The sequence below is a fragment of the Pleuronectes platessa genome, chromosome 19 (assembly GCF_947347685.1).
Source record: "Pleuronectes platessa chromosome 19, fPlePla1.1, whole genome shotgun sequence".
Taxonomy (NCBI): domain Eukaryota; kingdom Metazoa; phylum Chordata; class Actinopteri; order Pleuronectiformes; family Pleuronectidae; genus Pleuronectes; species Pleuronectes platessa.
In genome coordinates, this window is record NC_070644.1 from 1,141,793 (window position 1) to 1,152,561 (window position 10,769).

Here is a 10,769-nt window from a genome sequence, read left to right on the forward strand (position 1 = left end):
CTGCCCAGGGTGCTGCAGGCCAGGCCGATGCGCAAACATTATCCACCGTGCGATTAAAACATGTATCCTTAACATCAAAGGCATTACACTACCATAGTGCCCAAGACAAAAACTGCCTTTTGTAACGTAATGTTGCTTGAACACATCGAATCTGCAGTAGCTGCTATGCTAGCTAACTTGCTAACTAGTTGAGCAGTCCACCTACCCAGCGGTGATAACAGTCGGATCCAAACGGTCTTCGTCTGTTTGTTTTTTATGCGTTCACCTCTCTAACTCCTTTTTACAACGTTAGGGAGGTTCGCATTTCCACGAAATAACAGTAATCATCAAAGCACTCCACAGCAAAAGATGATGTTTGCATAGTCGTCCTTCAGCTAGTGCTTTCAGAGGGTTTAGGAACAGGAGTGGGGGTGTGATCAGCGAACCGACATTGGGGGCTACCACAAATTGCAGTAAGGGCAAGCGTAAATCGTGGCAGCAGCGGCTCGGAGAGGCACTTCCGGTGGCAACAAAAACTGCCACTGATATGTAAAGGCAGCTGCCGCGAACTGAAACTTAAAATCACACTGCTGCCAGGCTGTTATAGGGCACCTGCTTTTGTCTCTGTTGCCAGGTTGTTCAGAGGCAGCTGCCGCTGTTGCCACGCTGTCTCAGTGCAACTATATCTGATTGTGATTTATTCAGGGAGATTTGGAATAGTTTTTGAAATACTTGTTATTGATCCGGGGCTTGGAGGGTTGAGACACTGCATACAGTTATGGTGTCATACCTTCACTACTGTTTTATTATGGGCAAAGCACTACATATTACTATTCCCCGTCACTTATTATTATGGGTGCCGCCTAGTGGCTGGCCCCTCTAGGCAACGCTTTGCAGGGCAAAGCCCTATTTATTTGGAGTAGGGCAAAGCCCTGCAAAGCATGGACCTAGAGGTGCCAGCCACTAGGCGGCATAATGCACTGCGGTCAAGTGAGCAGACGTTCGTCTTTTCGTGGTCAAGTGAGCAGACGTTCGCCTTTTCCTGATTTCAAGTGCGCCCTTATTACAGAATGTATGGCAAATGCAGGTAGTCCATGATACGGAGCGAGCCAATCTTTTATGCGACTGTAAAATCCCTTTATTCCATAATTTCTGACAAAGGTTGATCCAGTTGTCCTCAGGACCATTCTGACTGTTCACTCACTCAGTATCAGGCATATTTACTGTATCATTTTGGAGAAATTCAGCCTCAAAGTTCCTTTTATTTAGTTGAAAAAGGCATTATGCGCAATAGTTACTCTACTGTAAAATCCCTTTATTCCATAATTTCTGACAAAGGCTGATCCAGTTGTCCTCAGGATCATCCTGACTGTTCACTCACTCAGTATCAAGCATATTTACTGTATCATTTTGGAGAAATTCAGCCTCAAAGTTCCTTTTATTTAGTTGAAAAAGGCAATATGTGCAATAGTTACTCTACTGTAAAATCCCTTTATTCCATAATTTCTGACAAAGGCTGATACAGTTGTCCTCAGGACCATCCTGACTGTTCACTCACTCAGTATCAGGCATATTTACTGTATCATTTTGGAGAAATTCAGCCTCAAAGTTCCTTTTATTTAGTTGAAAAAGGCATTATGTGCAATATTTACTCTACTGTAAAATCTCATTGATCCATAATTTCTGACAAAAGTTGATACAATTTAACTCAGGACCATTCTGACTGTTCACTTACTCAGTGTCAAGCATATTTACTGTATCATTTTGGAGAAATTCACCCTCAAAATTCCTTTTTTGTTTGTTGAAAAAGGCAATATGCGCAATAGTTACTCTACTGTAAAATCTCTTTGATCCATAATTTCTGACAAAGGCTGATCCAGTTGTCCTCAGGACCATCCTGACTGTTCACTCACTCAGTATCAAGCATATTTACTGTATCATTTTGGAGAAATTCAGCCTCAAAGTTCCTTTTTTTTTGTTGCAAAAGGCAATATGCGCAATAGTTACTCTACTGTAAAATCTCTTTGATCCATAATTTCTGACAAAGGCTGATCCAGTTGTCCTCAGGACCATCCTGACTGTTCACTCACTCAGTATCAAGCATATTTACTGTATCATTTTGGAGAAATTCACCCTCAAAGTTCCTTTTTTTTTGTTGCAAAAGGCAATATGCGCAATAGTTACTCTACTGTAAAATCTCTTTGATCCATAATTTCTGACAAAGGCTGATCCAGTTGTCCTCAGGACCATCTTGACTGTTCACTCAGTCAGTATCAAGCATATTTACTGTATCATTTTGGAGAAATACAGCCTCAAAGTTCCTTTTTTTTGTTGAAAAAGGCAATATGTGCAGTATTTACTCTACTGTAAAATCTCTTTGATCCATAATTTCTGACAAAGGCTGATACAGTTGTCCTCAGGACCATCCTGACTGTTCACTCACTCAGTATCAGGCATATTTACTGTATCATTTTGGAGAAATTCAGCCTCAAAGTTCCTTTTATTTAGTTGAAAAAGGCATTATGTGCAATATTTACTCTACTGTAAAATCTCATTGATCCATAATTTCTGACAAAGGTTGATACAATTTAACTCAAGACCATTCTGACTGTTCACTTACTCAGTGTCAAGCATATTTACTGTATCATTTTGGAGAAATTCACCCTCAAAATTCCTTTTTTGTTTGTTGAAAAAGGCAATATGCGCAATAGTTACTCTACTGTAAAATCTCTTTGATCCATAATTTCTGACAAAAGGTTGTACACTTGATCTCAGGACCACCCTGACTGTTGAGAAATTCAGCCTCAAAGTTCACATTTTTGCTTTGTAAAGGTAGATTCTTTATTCATTTTTTTAAATATCAGTTTTGTTTATTTGTTCAAAATAAGAATGAAGCTGAACAAATCAAGAGGTTTAAACTCCAAACACAGAGGAAAAACTAAACTCAGTTGAAAACTGAAAACATCATTACAAACCCTCCATGTCTCAGGGAACAAATAATATCATTCTCTAGTAAAATGTGGATGTGGGAGCAGGATGAATACAGACTGTAGATATAGTCTGAGATCATTGTTGAAGTTGTTCATTCATTTTTCACAAATAACACAATTCCATTCACTACTCTCTGCCTGCTGAAGTGTTTCCGAGTCCATGTCGATGCACTCAACATGGAACCACCTGCAACAGGTGTCACACTGAATCTGTAAAAGGGCAAATTAAGCACATGCAAGAATAAACTTTGATATCTAGCCATGATGGACACCAGATAACCATGATCCCCAAAGTAATATTTTGAGCTAATATTTGCTTCTTTGAAACACTTAATACAGATACAGTTTTTTTATATTTGTAGATCTTTCTCTAGAAATGGTGATGGCTTCACAGTGTGATATTTTGGTTGATGTGGTCCAAATATAATATTTCACTCTGTAGAAATGCATTTCCACCATGTAAAACAGGACATTATAAATGTGAATGACATGAAATTACAGGGTTGACTTAGCCGTTGTTTTTGCTTTCTTCATGAAATAGCTAAGTAATTATGTACTGTTCTACAATCTTTTGATGACTATCTTCATTTGATTATTCTCCTGTTCAAAATTTTGTCATTGTTGAAATCTCAATCTAATGCACACTTTCTTTTTTGAATTCTTGATAGGAAAACATGCATATCCCTATGGCTGAGGAGTGAACCTCAGGTTGTCCTAGCACAGATGATTGTCTGTCGTCATTTCTCATCCTTTTCGGCTCTTGCTTGCTGTCATCCACTTTAAAACAAGGCATACAAAATGTGCAGAAAAAACATTTTAAACAACTTACCCAGTTTGTTAAGTCAGGCCCTTTAATTGGTGGTTTGACTGCTGAGCACATGGCACAGCTGGTCTCTGTGTTAAACACTAACAGAAAGTTGAAAATATTAGATTTACCACTACTGCCACCACTAACAATTGTACTTATAATAAATAAAATGATGATTTACTTGTTTTAGTGTATAGAGAATATGTTTACAAAGTGTTTTCTGTAATACCGTGTCACTGTAGATTTAAGATAAGTTGTTACATACCTGAGGCTTCCAGGAGCTCGAGAGCCAAGTGTTTTCTGTCATCTGCCATCAATCTTGGAGCTGTCCCAAATGACATTTCTGCTTTCTTTGGAAAAGCCTCCATGACTGCCTTTGCCATCTAAACACACAAGAAAGCATCTGTTTGCATAAGTTTCCTAGTCAGCAAAATAAAGTACGTGGAATTGCAATAAAACAGAAATTGATCCAAATTCTTAATGAATGTAGATCATTTAGATAAAGATGATGTTCCAAGAAACATTCTCATTACTTTGATGACAATTACACCGCAGCTACTCCCGTCTCTCTGAAATGGGTGTTCCAGAACACCGCCTTTCCACTTAACATTGACCCAGTCAGTTTTTCCCAGACAGATCCTCCTCATGTTGAAGTACTCACTGTGAAAGGACATTTTTTTAAAGTGGTTAATGTAAGGAATATGTACACATTATTCACCCAAGAAAACAATGTATGTCGTACTAAAGAAAAAGGGGGTTGTTTGGCCAAGAGAGTTAGACAGAGTTAATATTTTGGGGTCAGAATTACAAATTATGTAACACTTGTTCGGCTAATAGTGTTAACAAGTTTGATTGAAAAAAATTATAATGTTGGTAATGATGTCTTTAAGTGGTCACAAGTCTCTTCTAACTTTTTTAGGTGTTTAGCAAGGGTGACATTGTTAATGTGTGGGACATTGAACAAGTATTTTCTGACATATTGCCTATGTTCAGCCTTATGCATAAATTCTGCTTGTTACCTATTTCTGTTTTGTAAAGTTGCCTCTAACATGTTGTTTAACAGATTACTGCAAGCATGATTCACAACATAGCATCCATACTTAAATATTTTAATTTAAAGAAAACACATCTTGCAAACATATAAGAAATATTCAGTTTTGAAATTGCTTCAGTCACACTGTTCAGATAGATCTGCTTAATTACCGCAATCTTTTTGCTGCGTTGTCTGAGTCTGCCTGCTCGGTAGCACTGCGTGCGGGATCAACAACAAAGACAGTACTATCTGCAGCACTGATGTACTGTAACCAAAAGAGAAAATATGAAATATCATTTAGAAGTTAGTAATGACATACACAGAATTGAAGGCAGTTGTGATGTATTAAGTAACGACTTACCAGAAACTTCCAGTGTACATTGCCAATGTTAATAAAGGACACAATGGCCTTATAGTTGTCAAAGTCGGTCTGTAACAAAACTCAAAATTAGTTATTTAATTTTACTAGTGCTTTGACTGTGCAACATCTGTTTTGCGTGTGTTTTTACTACAAAGTCAGACATCCAAACTCTCCCACATATTGATAGCGGCTCCTTGACGCCCGTAAATGAGATCCAATCTCCCAGAATCTGGAGCGCGCAAGCAAGAGCGTGTGTATATGTCTGTGTGTGCTCCTGTAATTTATAGATAGATAGATATGTCATTGCAACTACAAATAAATTAATGACTGACTGAAAGGCTCAATGGAATATTGTTTTTATTTGATTAATCTTAATTCACACACACCCACCCACCCACCCACAACACACACACACACACACACACACACACACACACTCGCACACATGCACACACACAGCTAACTTGTAAACAATTGACATACTGTTCTACTTTGTTTTTGTACCTGACAAAAATATTACCTTTGACATAGTCTGTCTCCTAACTTCTTCCCTCTTACCAAAGAGGATCACACCAGCCACATAATGGCTCAGAACGTAAATGGTGCTTCCCAAATTCAGTTTCCTGGCAGTGTGGTGAAGTAGGGACTCGATGACCTTCAGAGATTTTTTATGAACACACACAAAGTGTTGTGAAGTCATACATTTAGTTAAAATGCTGAACATATGATCCTTATGGATTACTCTTCATCTTCTCTGTTATGTATAACACAAAGTCAACAAAAAACATTTAAATCACACACTTATATCAATTGTTTTGGCTAATGGAGCTGTTCTTCAATGACATTTGACTCACTATCACACATTGTTCAAACTGCTTGTACTGTAATGGTCTGCTCGATCATCGCTGACTGCATCTTTCATAGTTTTTATGTCTTTAAGATAAGTGGTTCTGTTCTTTTAATCAATCTACTTACCTCGCCTACAAGCCACTGGTGAGGTCTTAGAGTGTTGAACTCACTGTGGTGGATAACAAAGTTGTTCCCTAATTGAGAGGGCACCACAGAAACGACCACTTCTGTGTCCCTTTTTCCCCACAGTTCTGTGACCTGCAAATCATAAAAAGCTATGACTTTTTTTTTATGGTGGGTATAAAACAGGTGCTGGCTTACTGAATGCCAAACTTGAGACCTATTAATAATAGACAAAGGTTGTCCTGTAAGAACAGGAATGATGGTGAAGGGTTAATGAGTCCAGTTCACACACACTCTCATTGAGATGCCCCTCATTTATTGCTGAATAGACTCTTCTGTTGATATTGTCTGTGTGTTACTACAATAAGGAATCAACAGAAATGTGCATATTAATCATATGCAATATTAATAATAAACCAAACAGACTTGCCTAAATTACACAATGCAATAATAAGGATATATAATGATAAACAGTAGAAGATTAATAAATGATAAGATTTTAGTGTTTATAAACTTAAAGGACTTTAAGAGACTGTTAACAAAAAGCAACCTCTTGGCTCAGAAAGTTCCATATCTATGTCGCTGGCATAGTGTACACGGAAGGCGAGACAAATAAATGTGTGACGATCCCTTAATGGACGCATTGGCACGCTCACTACACTGCCGTGACATAACTAATAAACACCTGAAGCCACAGCGATACATCATTAATCAACATAACAATATTATCAGGGATTATATACATCAATTGGCAACAATTAACCAATTTTTTTTCCATCCTAAAGTTAATTTAATAAAATATATAAAATATAATTAAGAAATATAACATTAGACAATTACGCTATGTTGGACATACCTGTGATTGAAGATCATCACTGAGTGATGCTGGTGGAGCTTGTGTGCTGCTTTGTGGACTCTAGGGATAGAAATAGTAGTGTTATAGAAATCTTTCAAGTACATATTGCAAGCAATGGAAAATAACCATATCACTATATGCATTTATACATTTTCATCTAAAATCAGAACATGTAAAATCAGGTTTTGATTTCTACTTTGTTTGTTTTGCTTGCTATTTGTAGCATTTTGCCTCAAGAAATTACCTGTGATGGAGCCTGTGATGGAGAATGATCTTCAGATGCTTTAGAGGGTTTTTTGGCCAATGTTCTCTAAAATAGACAGACACAGTACATTATTCTCAGACTTAGACTGCACTTTATTGATCACTCTGGGATGACTTCCTGAAGGAAATTGAATTTACAGTAGCATACAGACACTTGTATACAAAATAAAGGAGGTATAACAAAATATAATATAAAATAAACAATAGACTCTAAGCTAAATATATATATATAAGTAAACAGTAAAACAATAAACTATTAACAGTAAGCAGTAAACTCTAACTAAATATATAAAGTAAGATTCAAGTGAAATAGGATCAGATAAAATAAATGTAGAGAACTGTATGGAGGATGAATATGGATAAATATAGAGGACTGTGTATGGTTTTGTGTTATTGTACAGTGGAATATGACCATATTCTGTATGCACTTGTGAAATTCCAATGAATCTTTCAAAAACACTTACCTTCTTCTTCTGTTGTTTATAAACAAAAGGCTTGTTCAGTCGAGACACATACACCCCTCGTTTTCTCTGTTTCCTGCTCTTCCAGCGTTCCACGTCCACCCGATGTGTCTAAAGTAAATCAACAAAATATTGTCAATATCAAATTAATTTAATAGTAGTATTCTTGAAGCACAATTTTGCATTGTTCCATGCTACATTATTAGATTTAACTACAACATTTTTTTACTTATTTTTCATTTGACTTTGAATGGAAATTATCTTGATTTTGATTATTGTAGCCATAGTGTAAGCATTACATTTTGTGGATTGTACTTTTTGCGTGGTTGTTTGGCATGAGGATGGGGTTACTTTAGCAATGGCTGGTGCACAATCACAAATTTCTAAAATACTAGTAATTGAAGTATTTATGATCAGCATATGCACTTCTTACCTTTTCTTTCTCCTCTGGGAGTCAGCATACTCCCTCAATAGAGCCTTGAGTGTGACTTTGTAGGTGTCCACAAAGTCATCGAGTCTGGTCATTTTTTTACGTTGGAAACGGATGTGTTTGAGGTCCCATTGGCTTTTCTCCATTATTCCCTGCGTTTTGTTGTCCAGGGTGTAATTCTAGGGTTCAACAAAAACATTGCATCAAATCAAAATTTCTTCATTCATTTGGTTTATTTTATCATGTGTAATATCCAGCATGAAAACGTGCAAGTAATATTCAGTTTCATTAACAGATGTTCAGCTTTATTGTACCTGTTGTGATTTACAGGCAGCTCTACTGTACTTTTTTGTCAGACTGTCATATACTGGGCCTGATCCATGACGACCTAGATCACCTGGCAGAAGATGGAACATTAATTTTGTATTTAATTTACTTAAATATATTAAAATAAGCATATAGATTAATAACAACAATTAAACAGGACTAACCCAGGAGTAAGCCAGACCATAGGCCAGCCTGAGGTAGAAAGTACTTCATCAACGTCGGGATGAAGGTTGGACAGAAGTAGATGTTTGAATCACCTTCCTGGTCACATTCTTCAGTCTCAATGACTTCTTCAAAGTGCTGCGAGAAAGGCGTTGTTCCAACATCGTTCTAGAAAAAAAAATGTACTAATCTACAAGACTGTTTAAGAAAGAGTGTGTGCAGGGCAGGTGACACTACAGTGGCTGGCAGACTGTGTTGAAATATGTTTTTCACACATCACAGATGAAACATAAAACATTTATGCATGCCTACACAAGAGTTTAGTTTAGCAAAGAAGTAAAAAAAAGAACAAAGCTTTAAAGGGATAGTTAAGTTTTTAAGTGTGGTTGTATGAGGCCCTAATGACCCCCTAAGTATATATCTGTAGTTGACAGCTCTCTCCTCTCCACAAGTCAGACATAACGCTGGGTCCACACACTGCAAGAGTCTGACCCAAACAGCTGATGAATGGAGTGTCGTGGAGCATGTTTTTTACAACCAGCTGTGTATACATCATACACTTTTGAGTTATGCTGTTCATAGCTGTATCTGTGTCCAGTGTTGTGCCCTTTAGAGCTTGAATTTAGTAAGCCAAATGTGTTTGAAATGACACATTTCTTAGTCAGGTACAGCAAAAACCTAAATCAAAAGCAAGAATGTAACAGTTGCAGTTAAGTAAAAGATACCTCATAGTCTTGCTCTTTGATGGAAGTATCCTCAGCACATGGTCCTGCTTTGGTCAGAAGCATTTGTAGATTTTTAAAATGTTTCTCAACATTTTGACCACTGTGAGAACTGGAGAAGACCACGTTAGCACTGATGACAACTTCATCCAGTTCCTTAAGGGTTGATGCTCGGGTCATGAGTCCAAACACATACATTGTTAAATGGTAATGTTTGGAGGCACTACAAAGGATAATTAAAAAAAAAACATTATCAGAGATGTCATAATGCTGTTATGTCTGAAATCTTAAGCATATTTATATACAGTCGCCACCTACTGTTTTCTGCAAAGCTCCTTAGCATTTTTCATAATGTGGCTCAAGCATCGGTGGAGTATAGGTAGACCTATGGCATCATTTGTTGCTTGTCCAGTCACAATTGCAAAATATCTGCAGAGTAGTTCCTGCAGACTCACTCCACAGAAATTATATGCAAGTGACTGCAGCAGAACCACTGAGCCGTCACAAATTAACATCACTGGCCTTGATTTGGCTTGTCGACCATGATGTTTTGCTAAGTCTGTGACCACTGACCCTAAGAAATGTGAGACTGATGCTGTGGTGTGGTCACTGGTGATATATGTTGCCACAGGGAGAGGGGAAGATCCTTTAGTTGGGTGTCTCACGACCAACTCATAGACGTAAAATGGTGACGTCTGTCCTTTTCCCTTCCGTACAATGCTGCCTGTTGCATCTAAATATACAATATCTTCTTTGCACTGGTCAAAGAAAATATTAAGTGTTTCTAGAGAGTACAGCATCACGCTTTTAGGGTAAAGACCGATGTTCTGGATCACCCTTCCTTCTGCCTCTGCCTCCTCTTCTGCCACCATCTTCTGGAGGCTGATCATCTCATTGTTGTGTCTTCTTTTTAGTTTTTTCTTGCTCCATGACACTGTTTTCATGACACCAGTTGCAGGGACGTTGTCCCTGCACCCTGATGCCACAACAGTTTCATCCAGCCTCTCAATGCTCTCCAAGAAGACAGTCCTCGGCAGTTTGGTTGAAAGAGTATGGGACAGGGCATCCCTTTCCTCACCTTGCACCGGCCGTCTTTTTATTTGATCCCATCGGTGGCAGACCAAATCACCACTGAAGATGACCTCAGCCTTCAGAGACGACTCTTCTTGAAACTTTATTTCCACCTCTACAGGGCAGTCATCAAAAGTACAGTAGCCAGAACATGTGAAGACTGGGCCACTTCTTTTAGAGCCGATGGATTTGACACTGTGGCACTTAAATCCAAAACTGCAGTAAGGATGAACACTCCGTATTCCTTTGGCCATTACAGAGGTCCAGTTCAGTGTTTTGAATCTACGGCTGTGTTGTTTTTTGCGCAGTTTGGTCCAATCCTTCTGGTCAATG

The 10,769-nt window shown here is 38.0% G+C and overlaps 1 protein-coding gene and 1 long non-coding RNA gene across 4 annotated transcripts in view; both read right to left on the bottom strand.

The window, feature by feature from the left end:
- The window catches only part of LOC128462375 (multivesicular body subunit 12B), a 31,243-nt gene extending 30,680 nt beyond the window's left edge, over window positions 1-563 (bottom strand). The window contains exon 1 of one of the 2 annotated variants that reach the window (XM_053447772.1): window positions 206-563. The gene's annotated coding sequence lies outside the window, so the exon portion shown is untranslated. The remainder of the gene's footprint in view (window positions 1-205) is intronic. The other variant, XM_053447773.1, reaches the window with a different exon arrangement.
- Window positions 564-3,059: 2,496 nt separating this feature from the next.
- Window positions 3,060-5,361, bottom strand: LOC128424461 (uncharacterized). Of its 2 annotated transcripts, none has more exons than XR_008333030.1 (4): window positions 5,172-5,361; window positions 4,043-4,160; window positions 3,799-3,875; window positions 3,060-3,179 (listed from the first exon to the last, which is right to left on the bottom strand). It is a non-coding gene; the product is annotated as an uncharacterized LOC128424461 (long non-coding RNA). The 2 variants fall into 2 exon arrangements; XR_008333031.1 differs by lacking the exon at window positions 5,172-5,361 and adding an exon at window positions 4,981-5,071.
- Window positions 5,362-10,769: the final 5,408 nt, after the last annotated feature.